Genomic DNA, 25,046 nt, shown 5'->3' with positions numbered 1-25,046 from the left:
GTTTCGATATTTAACCGTACCGTGATTCGTTTTAGTCCGTTTGTATACAATCTGTATGAAACAGAATCATAAAGCTTTTAATCCTGTTCAAGCAATCTAATGAACCATAATGGCATGCATTCCTTTATTGTGAATTCTGCCGTAAAAACAATAGATGTTATGAATATTTCTCATACTCTTTCCCGATTTACGTGCACATGGATTAATAAATATCTATAATAATTGTTTCGAGGATCTAAACACCCACGGAAGATATCAATTTGGACCAGAAAAAGAATTTCATCAATGAAAAACAGCATCGATCTTAAAAAGTAAAATTCTAGCAGTAAAAAGAATACAGCACACGCGTAACAAAAAGGACGATCTAGCAATACAAATAAATGTTTAAGTGGGCGTAATAATATCAAGAGGATTTTAGAAATGAGAGAAACACTGACGATTTAATAAAAGAAATTACAACAATACCAGGAAATAGTAGAAAAACCAACGTAAAGGTACAAAATCAAACGGATTTCATCGATCAAGAAGCGCAGAGATTGCTAAAAGAGATTGCAACGATAAATGAAGGTATTGGAGAAGAAAATTCTATCGACGAAAGAGATAGAGAGAAAGAAAGAACGTGAAAAGGAGACGGGCGAATTGTACGATGTCTTGACTCGGAAACGACCTGCAAATTCCTAAGATATTCTAGGGTTCATAGGGGTGTATGCTAGAAATCCAAGGACGACTTAAGGTGCAATGAAATTGAACTATAAAGTTTTCAATGCGAAAGTACGATGGTACCATCTACATATACATGCTACACATCGATATCGTATTATGCGTGTAACTGAATGTCGTTTGCATCCACCCATCACATTCTGCCATTACAATTATATTAACTTTCAGCAAATATCATCATAATAAATCAAGAATCTATTTAATGCAGCGTAGCTGTAACATTTCTATGTGAACTTATATTCAGCGATTCCTTATCGGCAGAATATATTAATTTCCATCGTGATTTGATCGATGGAATCAATTATGCTTGGTTACCGCGTGACGGCCACCTCGATATCAACGTGGTAAACGACGTCAATGGTGAAACTCGATCAGGTTGATCGAAATCGAAGGATCACCGATTCACGGGGGTAGCTTGCTATATCCCGACCGGATCGACGGCCGGTGGGGGTTGCTTCGTGGGTCGCACTTTCTGGCGTGGGTAGAGCAACCACCGCCAGTAGTATCGCGGTGACGAGCAGACGCGGTTGTCTTCTACCTTTCTCGCCGATCTTTCCTCGGTTTTCGTTCAGTATCCGCTACGGCCACCTTCGAAACGACGTTCATCAATCGTGAGTAAATTGTCGCTATTCCACGACACGTAAATTCCTCGAAATATTTGAATCTTCCCTCCTGGATTTTCGCTCCGTTTGTCACTTTGCCTCCTTTCGTCCTTTCGCGCGTCTCGTGTGATCAGTGACGGGACGTGGAAATTGGATTGGAAATCAAGCGTAGATCAAAGTAAAAGTGAGGAAAAGTTTGTGTAACGGTACTCTGCTCTATTGATATTTCTAGGTATGTGTGGAATTTCTGGCGCTCAATTCAAGAATAAAAGCTGCATGTTCGATCGGTGAAACGGTCGATCAACTCCTGACGTTCCGACGCAGTTACGTTGCACAAAGTGTACGTTTTAATCGACGAACTTGCATGTACCGCGTAAATGATGTTTTTGTAAAAACAGTGCGTGCTTTTCATCGATTTTATTAGCTACGGGCAATCTGTTCCATAGAGTCTATTTAGATTTCGATGAATAACATTTCCCGCCCACGAGATTGATAGACGTGCCGGCTCTCGTCAATGTCGTCTTTGAACCACCGTTTTTCGTCGCGTGAGTCCAGACCGCAGCATCTAACAATGCGATGTCTATAGTCGCGTCATTGCATTACACGCGCCCCTCGTCGGTTAAACGATCAATTTTAATTACGCGCACGAAATTGTGTCGCTAATTTAACGAGTAACTGTCATTGCCAGATCTCGCCACTAATCTTCTTGTTCGACACTCAATGATGTCTCCTTCGTTTTATTCAAATCGTATGCAAATACGCGTTGGATAGTTGTCGCTCCGATGAAGTTACCGCGCGAACCACGACGTCTATGTTCGATATCGACGTGAAAATTCAACGACACGAACTTTGAATCGGACACAAGAGGGTAGAAATTTGCAGCTTGCTTTGCATTTTTTAACTAGACTAACTGGACAGAAGCTGAACTATCTAGGGATGATAGAGCGGATGGCTATTACGGGAAATTGAATTATTATTTTATCGCTAGATAAAAAGAAACACTCCCTTATCTTCACGCAGGCACACACATGCACATATTTTTTGGTCTAAGCCTACGTGTCTCGTAAGAACTGTACCATCTCGTCGTTGTCTGCTGATTTTAAAACTAAACAGAAGACTATAGGCGGTTGGTTTTTATCATCGACAGCTATATTCCTTTAAACTATTTACAATATAACACTTATCCTAACTCATACATTAACGCTACAATTAATAAATTCAAAGAACACCGCGTCGGGGATAGCAAAGCGTAGGTAGAGATTTCTACCGAAGCTATTAGTCGAGAAATTCTGATTAATTAACATTACAAGTGGCAATTTCCTAGAGAGAAACAAATCAGAATTATTTTGTCGAGGACTGTTACGTGTTAGAGTACGTAGGGGTATTTTGTAATTTGCATTTATTCGGTATAACTTAATATATGGAAATTTATATTTTCATTCATGTTTTTAAATTTTGTTCATTATATTTATCTTAATCTTGTTTCGTTCAATTTTCACTAGAATATTTATATAGGAGGCTACCGTCTTATCTTTTTGACAGATTCAATAACAAATCAGAATTGTTCTTCCGAAATAGAATTGTGACACGTCGAACAGGAAGTTTTTTAACTTGCATCCCTGTGGTGAAAAATTGATATGCTTTTTAATGTGAAAATTTTATTCAAAGGGAACTTGTCTTTCCTTTAGAACTTATACTTTTCGTTGAACTTTGATCGATTTTCATTGTGAATTACTACGCTAATTTTGTGCAGAGAAGCAAACACAGATTTGTTCTCTTGATAGAGATCTGTTTTATGTTGAATAGAAAATTCCTACGTAGAGGTTTCGTCCATGGCATTTTCCTATCGTCTTGATCGTTGAACCTCGATCGATAAAACGCCTCGAACGATATTTTAACATCCCCGTTATTTTCATAATTGAACGTTCCACGGGGGAATGATTCTCCATGACTTATTATCGTGTTTGGCCTCCTTGCTTCCGTGACGATCAATATTTGGATCGTCGCGATGCTTAAGGTTAGATTAAGTCGTGTTTTTATGCGTCCCCAGCTCGCGTTATCGGATCGCGCACCTTTTACGACCAATTTCCCGTTTCTTTCCGGCATTCTGCGCCCGATCGCCACATTTACGGCGTTGAATCGATGAAAATGTAACACAAAGGTTGCAAAGACGGACGACGAATTACGTAACACAAAGGTTGCCAGCACCGACGAAGAATTCCGTGATGCATTCAGACAACGCGTAAGAAACCGACTCGTTCTCTCTCAGAAGCACTTTCGATTAATTTAACATCGAACTGGACTATGAAAGGCTTTCAGAAATTACATTATTTAGGAAACCGGTGGTGAGATGCATTCGCGATTCGAACGAGATCAAAGGAATTTTCTCGAATCTTCTAATTTCATTTCAGAAAAATACGATCGCGAACTGCCTTTATTGCTACATCCATGCGTTAGTAGTGTCGCACGTATACTCTAAAAGTGTCACAACTGAAAACTATGAGGAAAGAACACGATAAGTTTCTTATTTTATTTTGCTGAAAAACAGCTTTATAATTCAGTACGCCGTCGATCAGCCTATTATCAAAATTGTTTTTTGCCTCTGGAAGTAAACATATGTTTTCCCATCCTCTTCGCAAATTTTCGAAATTTATCTTGTTTCATTCTTTTATTCATACGGGCAACACTCTTTGGTTTAAGCATAATCAACACGAACGCACATTTATCAACGTTTTACGGTTTTATCCACTTTATCCGGAAACACGTGAGTATCTCGAGAACAATAAAACAGATATTACACGATTTCGAGGGGTTTATCATGGCGATATTTATTTCACCCCGAAAAATCCTTGAAAAGCCCTATATTTTTTTATTCCACGTTCCTGTAACCATCATGTAACATCAAAACATTTTCAGAACATTACCTGCTTCTACCACTACGTACTTTTCGCATAAAATATTATTGAAATATTAAATCTCAAACTTGATATATCGACATCATCGGCGTTATACATTGCTCCGGTAGACTTTATACATCATTGATGGTTCTAAAAAGAGCTGTTTGTGCGAGTACATGTACATGCACCGAAATACTATTCCTGAAACGACTAGTCGTTGGTCCTTCTACATGTTTAATACAACTTCGCATCCTTCTCAAGAATTAATATCTGGATATGGATTTATGCATAAAATATAAGAAGCTCTTCGACGTCAGTTATGAAAATATGGAATAAAAAAGAATATAGTTCCCATTTAAAAAACACAAGCGTTACTTTCACAGGGTTTTTCAAAGTTATTCCAACATAAAATAAATATCGGTATAATATGTCCCCTTCGAAATTGTATAACATTTGCTTGAAAATCAATTTTCTTGTCTCATCCATAGTTCTCGAAATATTTACGTATTTCCACATAAAACTGACACACTGTATAATTTGAATATGACGTTGATCATACGAAGACGAAGACGAATGTCAAGCGTTTTAAATATGTTCTTATAAACGTGGGCAACAATTTACAGAAAAAGCGTAGTCGGCGCGTGAGCGAGTTGGCGTGATCACGTATACGCTTAACACAACTAAATATCGGATGTATAGAATAAGGGAAATTTTCTGAATGTCCCCGGAGAAACATCGAGCTCCGATAGCTGGAGAATTTCCGAGCAATTTATAATATAGTCGTTCGCAATTTTGAAGACAAATGTAGTAGCATTGGCAATGAATCTATGCGGTTCTAACGTAAACAACCCGAGAGATGTTAAAAGCAGATCGTAGTTGTAAAAAATTGCTGCAACGGGGTCGCCAATTTTAGAAGCAACAAAAACAAGAATTCTATGTTGAGAGAACAATGTTCGAGATGCGGGACGAACAGAACGGTATAAAGTTCTCTGAAAGTTAGAAGATTCTAAAAATTTGCAGACAGTCTAGCGATAATGGCGATATTCTCGTAGCTGCTTCGCAATTTGAAAGATTAAGTGTAAATATAATTATTAAGACAAAGTACTATTTCTATATTTTCATTTTATATCTCCGATTTTCTTTTAATCTCTCTTTGACTGTTTTCTGATCTAAACTTTGTTGAAAGGATTGAAAGTGAATTAATAGATGATGTACGCTAAGAACTCCACTCAAAATCTCAGTCTGTATCATAGAATTATTTGCAGTGTATATGGAATCGAATCACAAGAGATACAACAATAATATAAATATCAGAATTGATGAAAATGGAGATCAAGAAATAGAAGTATATTATACGTAAGATAAAAAGAATATTAATTTTGTTGCATCACATGGACCAGAGACTTCATCGTCTAACGTTTTAAATGAGATAACAATTCTTAAACATTTTGATAATTTCTTAGTGATTCTTCAATTTTACTCAAGTTATCATGTTTCTGTTATCTCAATTTGTATACATGTCCGACATGTTAGTGCACGTTCTATTCGAGATCGGAAGCGGAAAATTACTTTGCGCGCGATCCAAATCAAACGCGAATCTGGTGAATCGGCCAGTTAAACGTACGTTGAACTTAATTATAAATAGGTGCAACGTCTTTCGTCGTTCGATGTTCTGCGTTAGAAATTACGACGATGCATGCATTGAATTTTATTCGGTTTTTTCGGATAACAACGCGTGTTTCATATTTATGGAATTTTGATTACTCCTTTATGGGTACCTACGTGAGGTATACTTCCATTAAATCAAATGGGTGCCGTGTAAACCAAACAAGATTAGCTGAACGTCGTTTTGGAGCAAAGAGACTTTAAATTGCGGTTATTTCCACATAACATGCAGAAAATCGTTTTCCCTAAGTCTAATCCTTGAACGAGGCGGCACGAACCTTCGTAATATCGTGACTGTTTAAGAACACGATAATTTTGTCCTCGAGAATGAATAATACAATCGTGCTGTTTGATTTTCTACATTGTGATCGATAAACTTCACAAATGTTGGACGATAATTTTGAGCTAAATTAATCGACATCGATAATATGGTGAACGATAATGTTACGATCAGCGTGCAAACGACGAGTTTGTTCGATTTCTTTCTCGTAGAGTTTGTTGGATGACAAACCTTTTAATAATTCTCATTCCCTTTGTCAGAGATGGAAGAAACGTTGTAATAAAATCCTTTCGCGTCATATTTTGGATTCTTCTCTTTTGGCAGATTTAAATGATAATTTAATATTGTTTGTCGTTGTTGATCAATACATCAAAGTTCAAAAGCACATGAGCTTGTTTTGGATAGAACATAATTTAGCTGGGAAATTAGAAATGGAAACCAGGCCAATTTTATTCTACGTTAAAGCTAATATCGCGATACATTTTTTTCAATAATTAATATGTAGTAAAAGAGATGGTTTCTGTAAGTGTGAAACATTGTGATACACATTTTACATAAACAATTTTAATTTCATATAATATACATATAAAAAAGATACACATCAGTGTGCATGAGTACTAGGACACGTACAGCAAATTAAGTAGGCCTCAGAGACTTTATTTTAACACTTTCGCATCCTGCAGCACCAACGTGTTGTCAAATGCAGGCCAAATGTTAGTGTCCGGTGACACCACGTTGGTATTAAGAGCAAATCGATCCTTTGCGTAAAGTTTACGAATTTGAAACTCCGGTTACTGATTTAAATTACTAGGAAATTCGTACACGTTGATAATATTTATGAACGAGGTCGTATGTTGAGTTCACAAGACGACAATAAGTTATAGTGATATTCATCATTTACCAGTTTCAAAGTGTACCTTTCCTACCTTATTTGACGCATCTAACAGTCTCGCGTTCCCTTAGCCTATCACGACAGCAACCGTATCGAAGATAATATCGGAATATGAGTCGCGTGTTCGTTTGTACTGGCAATAAAAGGGCAGGAACTACCTGGTTTCAGAAGAAATAAACCGTATCAAAGCCTTGGATTTTTTTTTCTTATTTTTAATCTCGTTCAGAAGTATCGCATTTATTAGTCGTTGCCACGTTCTATGTAGCTTATTCGTCCGGAAATTTCGCTGTAACAGAGCGCGAAACGCGTTATCAGAAGCATTAACGTTAAGTGAGAAATAAAAACGAGTTATGGTTTCTTTACTGTTTAGCGACTTAATTTGCCGCGGATGAAACAACTTTGTTCAAGTATATATTCTAGGAGAAAAGAAGTTTTCTATAAAAAGCAAAGTTTCAACAAGGGGAAACTGAACGATCTACGATCCTGAATGGATTTAATAAGTTTCGTACGGGTGGTAAAAGGAAAGAGCAAAAGGATAGCAACCCTAAATCTTGAGATAAACTGGTAATGTCGGCAAAAATCCCCTTTGTATACGTTCCGCGTGAGAATTTCATAGATTATTCTGCGAAATGAGAATTAACGTGCGCCGAAATGTAGAACAGCAACAAAACAGCGTAGGAAAAAACGAAAGAGTACAAAAAACATTTGAAGATAAATATACCAGGCCCGGAACTTACGTTCAGCTTTAATTTCCTCTAATTGAGTCGGCGATTTGTACAACTTCAATTTCGCTAGCCGTTACAGCTGGTTTATTTTCGACCTAATTTCCAATGTCAACAGAAGCTACGAGAATAAAAAAGCGAAACTTTTTTCAGTTCAATTTTTCTTTTCCCTAGCTCAATTTTGCGAAAATTCGTATCGTTCTCGAAAAAAATAGAAACTATTGCAAACAATTTTTATTATTTTCTTTCGAATCGAACGGGATCAGGTTCGATCCTGTTTGATTCTAGTGCCATTTGCACGCGCAAAATCCACCTTTTACGAGCTTCGGCCAAGATCTTGCCTTCAAGGCAACCCTCGAATTACGCCACCGGTTGTAAAACAACACTTCTCCAGCAACCGTGCCTTTTTCTGCAGAACGATTCGTAGAAGCAATACATTTTCAACCCTTTTTTTTATAGATGGTTTTCGCGTTTAATTCTCAGGGAGCGTGAATTTTAATGTCGACATCTTCTTGACCCTTTTCATCCCCTTCGAGCGACCCTCTTGCTAGCGAAACGTTCGTCAGAGGTTAAGAATCTACGCGAATCCGACGATTCGAGCAATAAAAGCGAAAGCCACTCCGCGAAGAAACGTCATTTCCAACCAACCGTCCTTTTACATTCCGATTTTTGTTTTAACGTCGCGCCTTAATTATCGCGATTTAATTTATTCCAGCGTTACCTTGTCGTTCAAGCTGGTCCAGTTTAGAAATGTTACGGCTTGTCACGGTTGTCGCGTGACGTCCGAAGCTTCGATAAGATTTTTTTAGGAGGAACATGAATGATTCATAAGTGACCGCAGGAGTCATCATTCTCGCCACGACAATTGCGGTTGAGTGATTAAAACGGCTGACTGAGTTCCAACGAAAATTCACGAGAGAGGATTCTGAGGATTTATGGCGGTTCGGAATTTCCTTCGTCCAAAGAGAATCAACGTTCTCATGATTCGACGCCTCTAGGATTCTTCTCGCTGTGGAACGTGCTGACTTTCAGGTGGTTGAAAATTTCACTTGGCACAAGCAGCCGAATTCCGGATGGTAATTTATTGAATTTTTCACGCGAACGAATATCCATCATTTTCATCCAGACAGCGTTTGGTTATCGAACTAGGATTATGTAAAACTTTCGGAATTTTGTTGCTTTTTTTTCTACTAGTTTAAAGCATACGAAACATTATATATTCAAACGAAGATCTAGTTGGACACGATTTAGGACAATATACTTTTTCAACGACTTATCTTGTTTCGTTATTCCACTAGATGTTACAAGGTCCTCTAGCTATTATTAATATTACGAGGGAAATTTTACAACTTACAAAGTACCAGTATAGATAAATACTCTCGTATAACAATGAAAAGTTTGATAATAAAGCGAATAAAATTTTACGAGTACTTAGTATCCAGTGATAATTTACACGACCAACAAAATTTATCTTATACACGCGAAATGTGTATATATGTATAATATATAGTAATTATAAAAGCCAAATTACTGTATGTGGTCATAGTCCAAAAGTCGTAAATTGTATTATTCACAGGTAAGGGAAACTGTTGGTAAAAAGTTTCTACTGATAAAAATTTCGCTCGCGGAGGTAACTACGTATCTGTGTCCACGTATTTCATGTTCCTGGACGTGTAGTTCACCGGTACATGACGTCTATGAGGAAGCATCGCTACAATACAGTCCGATTTTCCCTACGTGTTACTCCTCTTTGTCTAATTCAGCGCGTTCTTCTTTCGTTTTATTTCGTCTCTCCATGACGTCTGCCGTCTCGATTTTTGAGCAAGTCCGAGGATACCGACGTTAGATCGCGAGATGAACGTTGCTGGATAGAAAAAGTGTATCTTGTTTAATTTACCGTCGATGATTAATCCACTCTCTGTCTGCAAAATGATTAATGACCACGAAGAGGAGAAACTTTTTTCGTTCGCACTTAAACAATGTACTTTCGTTTGCTGTGATGTTGATCTGATAACTAGAACACACAAAGTTGCGAAATGGAATTGTGCGGGATGTTGATGATTTATCAGAAAGTTCGTTTGTTGATCGTTTTCCATGCAGTACTCGATAAGTTAATTCCTCATCAGTTATGGATCGTTTGGAACTCCTTCAATTTTATTTTTTTTTTTTTTTATAGAAAAAAGGGAGATCCGTCTTAGGATGTAACAGACCCTTTTTTCAGTACTTTCGTAAATTAATTCTGTGGTTATTAAGTAAAAAATGTGGTACGATATAAATCCAAGTTGTGGGAAGCTTTATTAGAAAGGTATAATAAAAATACGAAACACGAGAAATACTTCGACTTTTAACGTGTACTTTTATATGAAAAAGAAAGGTATATCGAACAAATATTGACACACATGTTTTGAATTAATTCAAAGAGTTGATTGATACATTGAAATGAAGCACGTTTAAAATGAGTTTCACGAGGAAATAAATTTAATCTTTTATCGTTAATGGGTTGGTATCAAACGGTGAACATTTTTAAAAGTAGTATCAACACCATCAAGTAGTCTGACTAATGATTATAAATCTATTCTCATTTTATAGCATAGTAACCGCAAGTCCATTCCGTAACTTTTAATACAACTTTTCAGTCAAATAAATATTTTTTACTTGATTGTAAACATATCGCGTTACAACATAATGCGCTAGAAACGTTTGGTTATTGAACTTTAGGACACCCTGTACATAAACAATTAACACGCTCGTCGCTAAAATTATTTCGATATCAATTTATTCCGATATTAATTTCGTAAATCAAATTTCGCCATGCGATTGTACATATATGGAAATATTTGTATTTAACAATGCAAACTGACGCTGTTGGAAAGATTGCTTTTATAGAAAGAAATGGACGTGTTTTTTCTGAAATTCGAATTACGGGACATGGGATACGGTAACACAACCGTGGCGGGAAAATAATTCTGTGGGTCGAGGTTAATAAACATTGTCATGGAAGTGACAGCGTAGGAAAGATGCGTAAATATACGTAATCCGATCCGAACAAAGGGAATTCGTTGGATAAAATAGAAATATAGTCGAGTAGTTTCTCGTAGGTGATCGAAAAGTTATAAATATTTCGCATCAGCTTAAGCTCCGCCGCTTCCTGCCGGGTTTCATGAAAATGTTGAAACGTTTCTTCAATGAAGTTGCCGCGATGTACTTCGAATTACGATGGAAATGCAAATCGATCGACAGTCTACCAACTAATTTAAGCGTAGATTTCTTTCTTCCCCTTTAAACATTGTACGTGTTCATTGAATGTCGCGTTTTCCTGATGCAAAGTGTATTATATTTTTTGCTATATGAACATAAAGCTCGGTTCAGTAATCAACCTGAATTTGATAGATTAATGTTACACGAATGATATTGTAGTTTCATCAGAGCCGAAAAACTTTTGTGGAAATATGGCTTTTGATCAATCTTCTTTCAATTTTCGAAGGAACCCTGTTGGAAGAAAGCTGAGTCTCATTTATATTTAAAAGAGATTTTCACGGAGAGTAGGCGAGATCTAAAGATTTTCACAACAAAGCGTATCTTGGATCACCATAATTCTCCGTCGAAGCGTTTTCGTCGCGGGAAGGAAAAAAAGAGCTGATTTATCAATCAGGAAACGTCAACTTCGTCGTCTTTTTCGAAGCTTATATGATCCATTGTAATCCTACCGAGCGAACTTCGCTATAGTATGAATTTGAAACTCGAATAAAGTTCAGGATACACGATAAAAAAAAAAGCACTTCACCGTTCTCCTTCGATTTATGCCTTCGCCCCTTTTTAGAAAGGGATTTATTAATTTCTTTTTATCCACGAATCTTTCTAGAACGAAATGACGAGACGTGGAAAACCATTCCATCGTCCTCTTCTGATTTACAGTTGCTTCTCTCCTTTAAAATAAGATTTATTAAACTTCATCGATGAATCTTTCTAGAACAGAATGGTAAATCGCAGGATAAATTATATCGTAGAACAAATTATAGTGCGGACTGTTCGATTCTTATTACATAGATTTTTCATCCTGAGCAGCGATAAAAATCATCGAGCAGCGAGGAGAAATTGAGTTTCATCGACTGTCGCGATTCGTACGACGATTAAAAATACGAGGAGAAAAAATATTATTTGTTATGAACAACGTTAATTAGAAGCATATTTTTCATTTCATGTCTGATCGGTGATGTAATCATTCGTGTCTCTTGGTTGTTCCCGAGAAATGTTAAAGGGACGCTGTCGAATGAGATTAACGATGTCAGGAACGACGACGATCGTATCTTCAAAGGACGACACCAATTAACGGTCCATTCACATAGACTACGGGTGTAAGTTTCATCTAATTACATTGTATTGCGTACAAGAATTAAAAGAATTACTAGGTTGTTTTATCGTGAAGAATTTGGATGCAACATTCTAATTGAAGATTATAACATTAGAAATCCAGTAATTGAATGGTTGAAAGAAAATTCACAATTTGAAAAGTTAATTGCTCATCGTTTTGTAAATTCGCCGCTGTTATTTTTCTAGAAATTTCAACGATATAAATGACGATATAAAGTAACGATACAACTTTAAAGTTGGAAGTTTCGAACTTCGACTACTTTGGCACTGTTTTGCAGATTAAATATTCTCAACTGTTGTTTGTTCATTATTAGAACTCATTACTAAAACAATTAATCCTCTATTCTCTGGTTTATTTTTGACATACTAATTCATTACTACGAAACTCCCGATTATTTTAGTTATTCAAAGTGCTGCAAAGTTACTAATTTAGGTCACTAACAATATTCTTCGCTTCGACAAAACTTTCATCACAAGATTTTCTGATATAATAGAATTGTATGCTGATTACTTTTCAAATGATTTGTTTCTTAATTAAATCTAGCAGTTCCAAACCTTTGTCTGAATCAAAATCTTTGTACGTCATCAGACATGGTTACACGGTTCATCAAATCAATAGCAATATGAGACTCTCGATTGGTATTAATAGTGGAACAATATGAAAGGCGAAGCTCATTGGTTACAGCTATCCAGATGCTTCGACAGAATTGATTTTGGTGGAAACTGGTATCCAATAGTTGGCTTTATGTTCTTCCGGATCATCAGCTCGATACGTGGGAGGAAATCGTTCGATTAAAGCCTATTTGAACTCTCAGATTCGATAACTAGCTATTACGACTGTCAACTTCGAATTAAGTTGCTTCTCCCACGACTTTGATCTTTCGACCAGTTTGTTTCCAATCGTTGGTTCGTTGGATAAGCGATACTAATGATTTTTTGATGAGAAGTTCGATAACAGGATTACAGGTATGCAGCTATCGACGATAGCTGCAGACGAAGGCTGAATTTATGATGTCGAATAGTTCGAGCGCCGATCTGATGGAAGTTCGAATAAGTTTGCCGAATCGATTAGAATTTCGAAAGCATTACAAAGCGGTTAATTATCTTTCTATCACTGAGAGATATGCAATTTTAGTAATTATAAAACTAAAAAATCTGGAACCTGTAATTTAGTCATTTTTGTCATACTGAATTTTTCAAGTGAATTTTATTATGGCACCCATTTTTAAGCTAATTTTATTGCTACTACGATTTGTATCAAATTTTTGGAAAATTTTATTGGATTCCAAAAAGGGATCGTATATGGCGCAATAAGGTTGATGCACAACTGTAGCATTAAACTTTTCTCCTATGAAACTAATTTTATTACTATCGTGCATCGAATGTCATTACAAAGTTTACAAAGTTTCATCGTTATCGCATTTGAAAAAGAACCGTACAGGTGTAATAAGCTTGGTGTATCATACTAACGTCAAACTTTCTCTTTTGAAGTCAGCCTCTTGCTATTACGGTTTGCTTTAATTTTTTTAAATTCCACCGTAGTCGAATGCAAAGAAAATTTCATATACAAGTTATAATAAGATTGTTTCATCGTTTGTTGTACTTTTAAGAGGAAACATTTCGAGTCCTACGTTTCCAAATTGCGACAGTTGTTTCTAACGAATGAATGAAGATGACTTAACTGAACGATTAATAGACGTATTTCGCGAACGTGCACATTCCCGCAGGAGATTGTCATGTTTGTTCAGACACGAAACTTCTGCAAGGCGCGACCCGTTTGTTTGGCTTTGACGTTTCATGATTGCATTCACGTCTTTGTGTTGCGTAACGTTCCCAGCAAATGGCAGCGGAAAAGATTTATCAACTAACATAATCACTGACTGGTTTGAAGTGATACAAACCTTATGATACAAAATTTGGCAAGACGAGACGTCCAAAAAGATTAAAAACATTATTTTTATCATATTCGTTGGAATTGTGAGGTTCATGGCAAACAAAATGCTTGTCAATTTTTTTTTAAATTCTATTATTAATCGACACAAGGAAGAATCGCGCTTTCGAAGAAAATTTTTCATTTTTAGAAACTCTATCGTTTCATTTTTTAGATTATAATGTATTTTATGAGTTAAAAGCTAAACCCACAATATAGTGCAGTTGAGATTATAAAAAATGATCTATATCTTGGCTTATCGTAAAACAACTGTTACTAATGTTACAAAGTCATTTGTAATGAGGCCTATAACTTCATCATTTGATTAAACATCATTTTTCTACGATTCAATTCCAAACATATTTATAAGAATTACGTATTATAATGGATACTCTGTTTAGAAAAATTGGAATGTATCGAAGAGGAATTAGAAACGCTCGAATAATCCATTGTTTTCTTGAGAGAAGAAAGGTACGGGCAATATTCGTTGCAGCCTCTTCGATTTTCGATAAAACGTCAAATCACCTTTGTATCCTATAGAAAATATTTCAACGATTAAATTTGCATCGAATTCGAAGCCGATAGATACTTCCGCATGATCGAACAGTTTAACGAACAGAAACTACACACTGCAAAACACTTCGTAGTAATTCATCGTCGGCTCGCAGGGTTTCACGCGTTCGACAACGGGTCAACGAGGCGATCTTTCACAACCAGATACATTTTTCCCCTTCTTGTTGGCCCGTGTCATCGTCACGAATTTCCAAAAATGATTTATACACTTACCTCGCCTCGTCAACGAATTATTCATCGAAAATCCATAAAGCGTCCAAAATATGGAAGAATCCCGTTGAAGAAATCGCGTTTATCATTCCACTTCTGAGACATGAACGTTGTTCCACGAAGCTCCGCCATAACACATGCTATCGTCAACCTTTTCAGGAATAGATCGTTACGTTCTTCCTTTTCCTTCCATCCATTGTACAATAATTTTTCTTTGGCCGAATAACCAACTTTCTTCCCATATATTTCGTTTCTCGATTATCCGACTTTAAACAGTCGTCTCTGGCCTGTTTTCTCTCTAATTGCCGAGTAGCCGTTGGCGTGATTGCAATCTGTTCCGGTCGTTTTAATACGAAAACGTCGGAAATCCGAGCGTTGAACGTGATATTAAAATTCCTTGGTTCACCACTCGACTATTTCCCTTCTCTTCGTCGAATAGCAAATACCAACCGACTGACGAAGAATACGCAATCAAAACGACCGGGCGAGTGTAAAAAACGTCCAGAAAGATTGCCATTCGAATGAAAGCTACGATTCCAGGCGAGGCTTGGTTATCCCATGTTTCCATCCTTTGGGAACGTTATTTTATCCCGTTGCCTTTTCTCTCTCTCTCTCTCTCTCTCTCTCTCCCCCCGTCGTCTAGAACGACGAGACGGTAAGATATCAACGACGAAAAATAGATCGGTTGGGTGTAGAACGAACCTTTCGAACGAACACTTTGGGACAAACGTTTCGCACGAATGAGAGGGAGGAACATCCAAAAGGAACAGTTGGAACGAATATTTGGAACGAACACTTGGAACAAACGGTAGGTTGTTTTCACGAAAATAATCGACCACCACGCTTCAATCTTGTTTTACAACCGTGCACCAAGTGTTCTTCCTATAATTGAATATCTCGTTCCGGTGTATCGGTGTATCGAACATCTCGAAGAGGCCAGGAGTTCTCTGGTTCTCTCTAACTCGCTACCGTAACACGATTGAAATATGCAGAATACGGTGTTCAGCAGTGGGAACAAATATTGGACGCTCGAAGTTTGGTATCCTCTACAATAGGTGAAATGTAGATACGTTGGCAAATGACATGAATGTACCTATCAAATAAATTCCAAGCTGTTCGGTATTTAAGCTTCAAGAACATCAATTCATCACACCGCCGTGCAGCGTTGGATTTTATTTGTCAGCTCGAAACAATACGTGCTTTGTTTTCTTTGCGCTCTTTTGTTCCTTTTATTCATCCTCTTTGTTTCAGTAGCCCAAAGTAGGGTTTTATAGGTGGGTAATTGGAGTATTATACCCCTTCTTTCTCAAACAACAGTTCGTTCTGTTCGAAGTTTTTATTCTTCTTTGGAAGTAGGATACGGATTAGGAGTAGTCAAGGGAATGTTTAGAAATTGCCAGGAACAGTCGGTACTCTCTTCAGTTTCCTAAGGAACTATCCGCACGGTTCCCCGCCTTTATTTTATCGAAAGCTGAGGCACGTTTCTCAAACGAACACGACGAAGATCCACCAGGAAATAAACTTTGAAAGAACAAAGGAACGCGACGGATCTTGGGACACGTCTCACTAAAGGATTCACTATGATTTCGTGTCGCTTTTACTGGCGGATATTGACGATGAATACCAATGCAACTATTTGGTCGAATCATGCAAAATATCTTTTGTCCGATCATCTCCATCTAATGTATTTTAATGCACCCTAAAATAATAAAAGCTGAAAAGAAATTTTCAGACATTCAGACAATTAGGATGCAATTCGACCATAAAAATTACGATCAAAAGATTTGCTACGATTTTAGTAAAGTAAAGCTTTTCAATTTTATTATCTCAGCTTTCTCGCACAATAATTTACAATTTTATAATTAGACAACTGACTGATATCCTTAAGTTTATTTATCAAAGCTGCTGGTATAGACAATTACATAGTTCAAGTTTAAAAAATGTACGTAATATCGTTATTTTTCTCTGCTCTTCAATTTACGGAGTTCATCAGCATGTTTTTCAAGCGGTTAATGTAATGAAACATACTTTAAAAAGTTCTTTATCTTCAGACCGCTCGTAAACTACGAGTCAGATAAAGGAGATTCTTCTAAACTCACGCGAAGATTATTAACGCTGTTGCCAGCAGAATTATCCAAAATCCGGAAGTACGTCAACGTGATAGTGTACTTTATCTGAAGAGAAGATTATTCTTTATTTCTATAACGTTAGAAGTATCAGAAGAGCCAAATGATCAATTCATAATTCTTCGTAGACAAATTTCGTAAATTTACAACGATCCATTTTAAAGAATATTGATCAATTCCAACTTGGTTCTTTTCCTTGTATTATATACTTTTTCATCCTGTTTCCTTTAATACGAGTTTCATCGATCCTCGTTAACAGATTATTTGCGTTTATAATCTTCCAATTTCACGAGAACATACTAATCACCGTCTCTAGTCATTAATTTGCCATTAATTTATACATTTTGCAAAAATTGGTATACTATTACCGCAAGTGCATAATGCAGTTCAAATGGTTCCGTACAATAGCGTATATTGCCTATTAAAGATGCTAATTTATATTTCGCCGGCAGGCTTCGTTTAATTACTTAATGGAGATATTGAAACGTCATATTGACATGCAATCTCGGTACTGCGCCGAATATCTAAATTTTGTGGCGTACTAACCACATAAATGTTCTCTGGAATAATATCGCACTCTAAACAACAGAACGTACACTGGTGGCAATGCGCAACCCTCTATTGGCAGTTATAGAGGGTGGATCAACGCCGTCGACGGTCAAGAGCAGCCACTTTCTCAACTTTACGATCCTCCTACTCCACGTTTACCCATACCCTGGTGAAAATAGCTTTAAGACTACTGGAGGCTTCAGTGCGATATTTTTATGGGGCCACCCTCAAGAAAGACGAAAGTCAACCTCACCGTCACACTAATTACGCAAACATCGCTGATGGTTCAGTTTCGTATCTAAAACTGTTCTTTCAATAATAGCGAGAAATTTATTTTTACGGCTCGTAATTTAGTAAACAACAGTTGTGGACTATATAACGATACATATATATATTTCGAACGAAGTTTGTTAAACGTTACATAGGAAAAATATGATAAATGCTTTTTTGGTGATTTTCTCATTTTTACGCTACTTGATGATCAAAAGGAAACTCTTTAATATAACAGTAGAATTTTGGTGAAAGTAACGATTTTTCGGATTCAAAGAAATCTCGTTTAGAGAGAAGGTTGAAGACACTGCTAGGATGTGACGGATGTACTACAAATTAAAATGCATTTCTAGATTCGTTAAATATCAACTAACAACAAGTCGCCTGTTATCTGAACGTTCGTATTCACAAAGTAAATAACAATTGATTAAACTGTGTCATTAACCATTTAATCGGAGTTCTTAACACTTAACTCGATTCTTCGAACGAGCCTTTCGAGACACTTTAATTAAACGAAAAACCAGTGTTCCGTAATCACGTGACTTTCTAGTTAGTTCTTTGTACAATCTAGAATGTATTAATTAAGCCAGAAAGCGTGGAATTTGCTTGTAACTTTTGTTGTAACGTAACTTCCACGGATGTAGAGATGGCGTTTTTAATTTACCCCCGTCACGATGCTAAACCGTAAACTCATTTCGCTCGCGTTTCCTTCGCCCATTGTTAAAGGTACGTAAATACCACTGCAATAAGAAATTTAATTCGATATGCCATTCCCCTACACGTTTCATTACGTTTCGAGCTTTCCATTTTCGCTTAAAGATTCTACAATGTCAACGATGTCAATTTTGATAAACTGGTTGAGAAAATGAGACGTTTAAAATCAATTTATCAACGACAGAAATGATATTTGCTGAGGGATAACCAGACAGAATTATTGGAGCGGCTTATTCGATTTCTCGAAAAACATACTGCCAAGATGTTTCTATATATATTACATATTACATATTAGTTCATTGTCCGACGAATACAAAGGAAAACTCGAACGAACCTAACTAATCCTTCTCCTCGTTATGGTGTAGCATAGCCAAGCTCGTAAGAGGGGTTAGGAGGCTTAGGTTACTTCGACTTTAAGCCTATCGATATAGTTACTCAAATCAAATTGTTTTTTTTAACGGTGTGGTAACTCCGTGTATTTTGTGATTCTTTCGAAAAGACATCATCGTCTTACTAGGATTAAATTTGTTTAACGTCCTCGAAACTCCATTTTATCATCTACCTTTACAGTGAACGCGTCAATCGAAAAAGGATTGATGGATTGAAAAAATTGCACTTGCGTGCGATGAATGGCGTTGACGCTTGACGACCAAATATCGTGACATTTTTCAGTTTAAAAGGACCAACATCTTTCTCAATTTCCTGTAAACCACTCTTTTTTCGATATAATATTCAAAATATTCGGACGTTGTGTTGTCACGAATTACTCAACATTTTTATCCTTAAATATATGATCTTTTAAGATAATTTTTATTTTAACATATTTTGTTTTAACATATAAAACGTCTAGACATTAATAATTTATGTGTCATAAAATCATAGAGAAATAATTTTACAGGCCTGTCCCGTTTTTTTTTTTTTTTTTTACTCGCGATTAAAGAAAGAAGCTACAGTCGTTTGAATAAAATTTATTTTATATCGCAATTTTGAATTACGTACCCGAGAGATATAAATACGTTATCTGATGACAAATTGAAACAATTGTATTCGAAATCCCAGAATTTCTGGATTTTTTCTTCAATCAAGCTCCAAATAAGAGAATTAAAATATAGAAGATTAAAACCAGCTGCGCCACGGTAATTATAATCAGTCCGGTCAAAGAAGTACCATTCATTCAACAGAATTATTAAGCTCTAGAAAAACTTGCACGAGTTCAGAGTTTTAAAACGTTCCAAGTGATATGGCAATTGCAGTTCTCTCAGACAATGATGGAAGTATTCAATTTGTTAAATTTTATACACACTGTAATCATTTTATCCATTTATTACAATTATCCTAATACGATGAATAATTAGAGATCAGAATTCCGGGAACTAGTTCAAAGGATAGGTTCCAGTACAATGGATATCAGTGAAGTTGGGCGAGATTAGTAGTAGAAACCGATATTAGTCAGACGGAAGACAAAAGCGCTGACAGTGCCGTTTAGCAATGTAACAGGCGATTCTTTGTACCCAAGGGAGAATGGACACTCGAAGGCCGTAAATACTCGAAGACTGGATTACCTTCTCCTTTTCTTTCTTATACTGCAATTTCATAGAAACCGAGTCTGTAAAATAATCTCGGTTCTCTCATGCTGCTCTTATCTTCATATATTCTGGCGACCACAGATAGGAAATTTTGTTGCATACGTATATCGTCCGACTATAAAGGTAGGTAATACAGTGGAATCTCATTTGTCCGAGCAAGGACCATGGGATTTCGGATAATCAAGCATTTCCAATGAAAAAGGTTCACCAGCTAATCCTCTCTATTTCTTTTTATTAGTTTGGTTAATAGGAACTGTCCACCTTGCACAATTGAACTAATGATACTTTACAAGTGGTCGATAATAATAAATTATAATTTTAAATGTAAATTTTAGAAATTGCACGTTATGCAATTATCTTATATCACGTAAAACTGTGAAATTGTAAAAAAATACATCTACAATTTGCAACTTGTCAATTGGCCAATAGCACTAGGTTGCTAAATTATTCTGTACGGAAGAAAATTGCTTCCGCATCGCATTTTTCTGCACCTTATTTACTTTTATTGTACTCGACAAGAACAATAATGCGGCGAGCAATAAACTCGATTGTGAATAAGTCTTCAAAATGAAGTCTCCTTTAATCGAATATTGATTGAGAAGTGTAATGTTCTCTGATGATTTGCGATTATACAGTCGCTGGAAAAATAAGACTATTTCCTTTCTGTTTCATCTCTATTCATGTTTCCAATCTCCATGGTTACTGACCGTTTACTTCGTGCGTTTATACTTAATATAAGATTTAAAACAGTAGTATGTTTAACTATTTTAACAGCAAGAAAGGAATCAAGGATTTTACCAATCGATTTGGCCGGTTGTCTGCAACTAGCAATTATTTACAAATTTAGCAAGTGCAAATGAAACGAGTAACGTTGCGTCGATTCGACCATGTGTCCGATGCATGATTATTTTGCCAACGCCCCAATTAGTAGTCCCCATGCGATTTCACGATTCTTCTTCTACGAAGGAAAACGATCATCGAAAGTCGTTAAAACGTTCCTAATCTTGTGCTGCTCTTGATACGAAATCCGAATTTTTTCTCGCAATCTGCTCTCATCCATACCAACCACGTGTAATCCAATTCAATTTTCGTAACTCGCGCCTTTGAAATGATTTTACAACTGCCGGGTATTGTATCTGGTAGAAGAACCACGTAAAAAGAACCACGTAATAACAAAACCTCTGCGAAATAACAACGTATTGTTACATCAGCGGGACGTACGTGCATCGTTTCGCTGGTATTGGAAAGAATCGTAGTTTGATCATTTCATTTGTGCCTGTATGGAGAACCATGAAACGAAGTGGAGCGGTGCAATGCAACGTTTTCAGAATTTTCCGCCGCAGTAATTAATCGATTTTCACCGGGTTTTATCAAAACCTGTTAGGTAACACGCGTGGTATCGTGCAACGCATTCTACACGTGCCGTTTTAAATGATACACGAGCAATTAATTATCAAAATATCCAGAAAATGTGGCGCTGTGAAGATTTCCATGGCAATTAACTTGTGTTCAGGTGATACCGGGAAAATTGAAAATATCAATTCGACGAATCAATATCAACGATGTAAATTATTTTCCCAATCGAGTTCTACCTTTGCTCTGCAAAATTATTCAATTGAAAATTAACTCGCGTGCTTCATGACGATCGTGATAATTCTAAATCCACAACTTTTGCGTTGTTCTCTGTGTAAGGATTCGAATATTCGATCATTCGACGAAAATGAATTCTGCTCTGTTATTTTGAGCGCTCTTCGCCCAAACTATATTTCTCTATTATTAGAAAATTGATCGAAAGTGAGTGATGAATTATTACCAATAAGCGCGTCCCAGTTTCAATATACTTTAATAATTTTTCCAAATAATTGAAAGTTCTTTTTTTTTTGGTTGAAGTTAAAATTCAATTATCCAAAATTTAAACCGCAACAAAGTTAAATTGCAACGTAGAAAAAGCTCGAAAAATAAAAATTCTCTATTAGTTGCTCTTTTAAAACAAATAGGCGCGATTGTATCGATTAAGCGAAATTTTTATGCCCTGGGGAATGACGCCGCGACGCCAACCAACTTGAAAATCGATAGTCGAAGCTTAATGACGCTAATGATATTCCACCAACGTACGTAGCACGTTCCACAAAGCTTCCTAGTTCAATTTATGCACGAAAAAGACCGCTACATTCTCGAACGAACGAAATCGATATTTCCAAGCGTGAATCACATCAACCAGAGAAACTGTATCTATGCAGAATTTTATTAACTGCAGTCGTGAGTTGAAAGATAGAGAAATAGAGAGAAAGAGAAAGAAAGAAAAAGGAAGAGATAGGCAGATTGTCCAGAAGTATTTTAGATTGTAATTTCCATTCACGCTGCTAGATTGAACAACGGGCTTTTAGTAACAGCTGCCATGGACGCTAGTAAATTGATTAAACGAACGTTTTCTTCACGCATTCCCGTACCTTCATATTCCTGAAGTTTCAGTTTACTTACAGCTCGCCAGATTGTTGAGTACTTAACCATCGAATAACGATCGTAATTTATTTTTCCACGTAAAAGTAGCTTGGAAAAAATATTCTTTGTCCCTGTTTTCTATTATATTACGTTCTTAAAGTTTTGAAATTTCACTCAAAACGTACACGAAACCTTTTTCGAAATTAGCAGATTCTGTTCTGTATGCAATCATATTTCGTCAGTATGTATAATGTACTTTTGCCAAAATTACGAGACACTGAGTGATCTCTCCGCTTCATTAGATATTAATTCATGAAAAACGTGAACACGCGTTATACACAAGCTTTCGATAGCCAGGCCACTGTATATATCCTGTTTAATCCTATCACGGCCGCTATCGCACTTAGCCTCATTTAATGATCCTAAATGTCTTGGGCTTCGATTTACGAGGTGCTAGCTCTGTCTTCCCGCGTATGGGTCCGGTCGTGGTAACGGCTCATCATCGGGAATAAATACCATTGTAACGTGGTATCCAATCTGGCCAGCTTGTGATTGAAACCGTGTTATAAAAGGGTTTATAGTCAACCGGCTTTTATTAAATTATTTCTCCTTTTCCAGACACGTATCGTCAAATTCGTTTGGCCAAACTGTATCTCGCTTCAAGGTTCACGCGTATACGTACACCACGAATGAAAATATAGAGCGATCATAAAATGAATGAGAGCTGAAATATACACGTTTCGATTGTACGTTTCTTTGCAGAGGTAAGGATTTTGGTAAGTGTTTTTTTAGAATGCGAGCGATATCAATTAACGAGGAACGATATCACAATAACGATGCAATCGTATGGATCTTTTCTATGAATTGGAAAAATACTAGAAACATACAAGAAGGTTAGGTCTATTTTGAAAAACAGTTAACGAGCTCCAGGTGGAAATTTTCGTGTCTCTATCTATTAAATTTGTTCTAATGAAGAACGAAATTCCATTCGAGACAAATGTTTATATTGTCTGTGCGCAACACATTATCGTAAATAATGACTATATTGATAAGATTCAGTTTCGAAAGCTTTGATTTACCATTTTGTTGATACACTGTTTGACTGCTGTTTCACATGGTTGAAGGTTCTTCCATCTTCGAATGAGATTTCGCGTCAACCGGGAAAGATAGCGGCGTTCGAGCGAATCCCAGCGTGAAATTGTTGGATGATTAAAGTGGCCGGAGATCGGTTTACCGGCTCTCCGTCGAATTAAACGAGACACTTCGAGTTTAAGGGATGATTCAAAGTTTCAACAGTTTCATTACACCTTGTGTTCATCCGCTCTGAATATCTCGAGTGGGTAAAATAGTAGATAAGTGAATTCAATTGACAAAAGTTCAGTTAGTCGGATATTAAATAAAACTTCTTTCCAACAAATAGAATCCAAGTGAGTGAAATCCTGCTTCTACTTCTGCAGTTCTACTTCTATTCCCAGAATTCTACTTCCAAACAATCTATTTATTTAAAAACAGAATAATATTTTCGAATAATTTCTACGCTTAAAACTCCGATTTTATGACACGTCGTTGAACCACTGACGATGATATAAATTTTTAAAATCTAGAGCAGGTTCTTACGTACGGCTTTAATTGTAGTTAGATCATTTAGTGACCTTACTTAACGCTTTACGACCCTACTGAATTGTATTTCGCCTACTACACCTATCGTAAACCGTCTCAAAGCTGAATGACGTCAGATCAATTGGTCCCGACGACTCTTTTTTTAAGAAAAATGTGCATTATTGCCTACGTACACATTGTTAAGGCGATAAAATCGGGAGAGAAATTTCGAGAATGTAATGAGTGAACAATGGCCACCTTGAAACTATATCAATTGCACTCGAGAGGCGATGAATCGTAAATTCACGCGAACTATCCTTTGCAAGCATAAATTTGCTTAAATTCCTTTGCCAGAGGATTGTATACATGTTCGTGTGTAAACACGAGCTTGCATTGTCTTTCGTGGATCGAGGGACGCCAATAATCAAGTATGCTTTTACTATTATGCAGCTTACAAAAGACCCTTGCCTATAGCAAAGTGCCAGAAATACTCGAGTGTATCCTTTTTCCACGACATTCGCGAGAATGCGCTCGCCTGGATTTATGTCGGCGCCTACTTGATTAAATTAACCGTATAAAATGCTCGCACAATTCCTTTGAATATCCTTCAGTTGTGTTACATCCTTTAGGACGTTTTCGTTCCAACCATTATTTTTATTGCTAGGAAATTAGTTAAATATCTTAAGGCGAGATTCTCTCGTGTAACAACAACAAGAGTAGTGATTATTATGAATTTTTTTTTTTAATCTAATTATCGGTTACATGGTAAATAGTAGAACTGTTTAAGATGTAAATAGATAGTTTTGAAGTACAGATATAATTTGTTTACTTTATTTTTAACTTAATGATAATTATTTTTCGGGTCATTATTATTTCCTTCCTCTACGTTGAGGATGTC

General features: G+C 36.5%; 1 protein-coding gene across 1 annotated transcript in view; it reads left to right on the top strand.

Moving 5' to 3' along the window:
• The first annotated feature begins 1,116 nt into the window (after window positions 1-1,116).
• Window positions 1,117-25,046, top strand: part of LOC117231647 (neuropeptide CCHamide-1 receptor-like) — a 31,783-nt gene continuing 7,853 nt past the window's right edge. Inside the window, exon 1 of the mRNA XM_033490273.1 lies at window positions 1,117-1,331. The gene's annotated coding sequence lies outside the window, so the exon portion shown is untranslated. The remainder of the gene's footprint in view (window positions 1,332-25,046) is intronic.

The sequence above is a fragment of the Bombus vosnesenskii genome, unplaced genomic scaffold (assembly GCF_011952255.1).
Source record: "Bombus vosnesenskii isolate JDL3184/JDL3185 unplaced genomic scaffold, Bvos_JDL3184-5_v1.1 scf7180000013273, whole genome shotgun sequence".
Taxonomy (NCBI): Eukaryota; Metazoa; Arthropoda; class Insecta; order Hymenoptera; family Apidae; genus Bombus; species Bombus vosnesenskii.
This window is presented reverse-complemented; position numbering and strand designations above follow the sequence as displayed.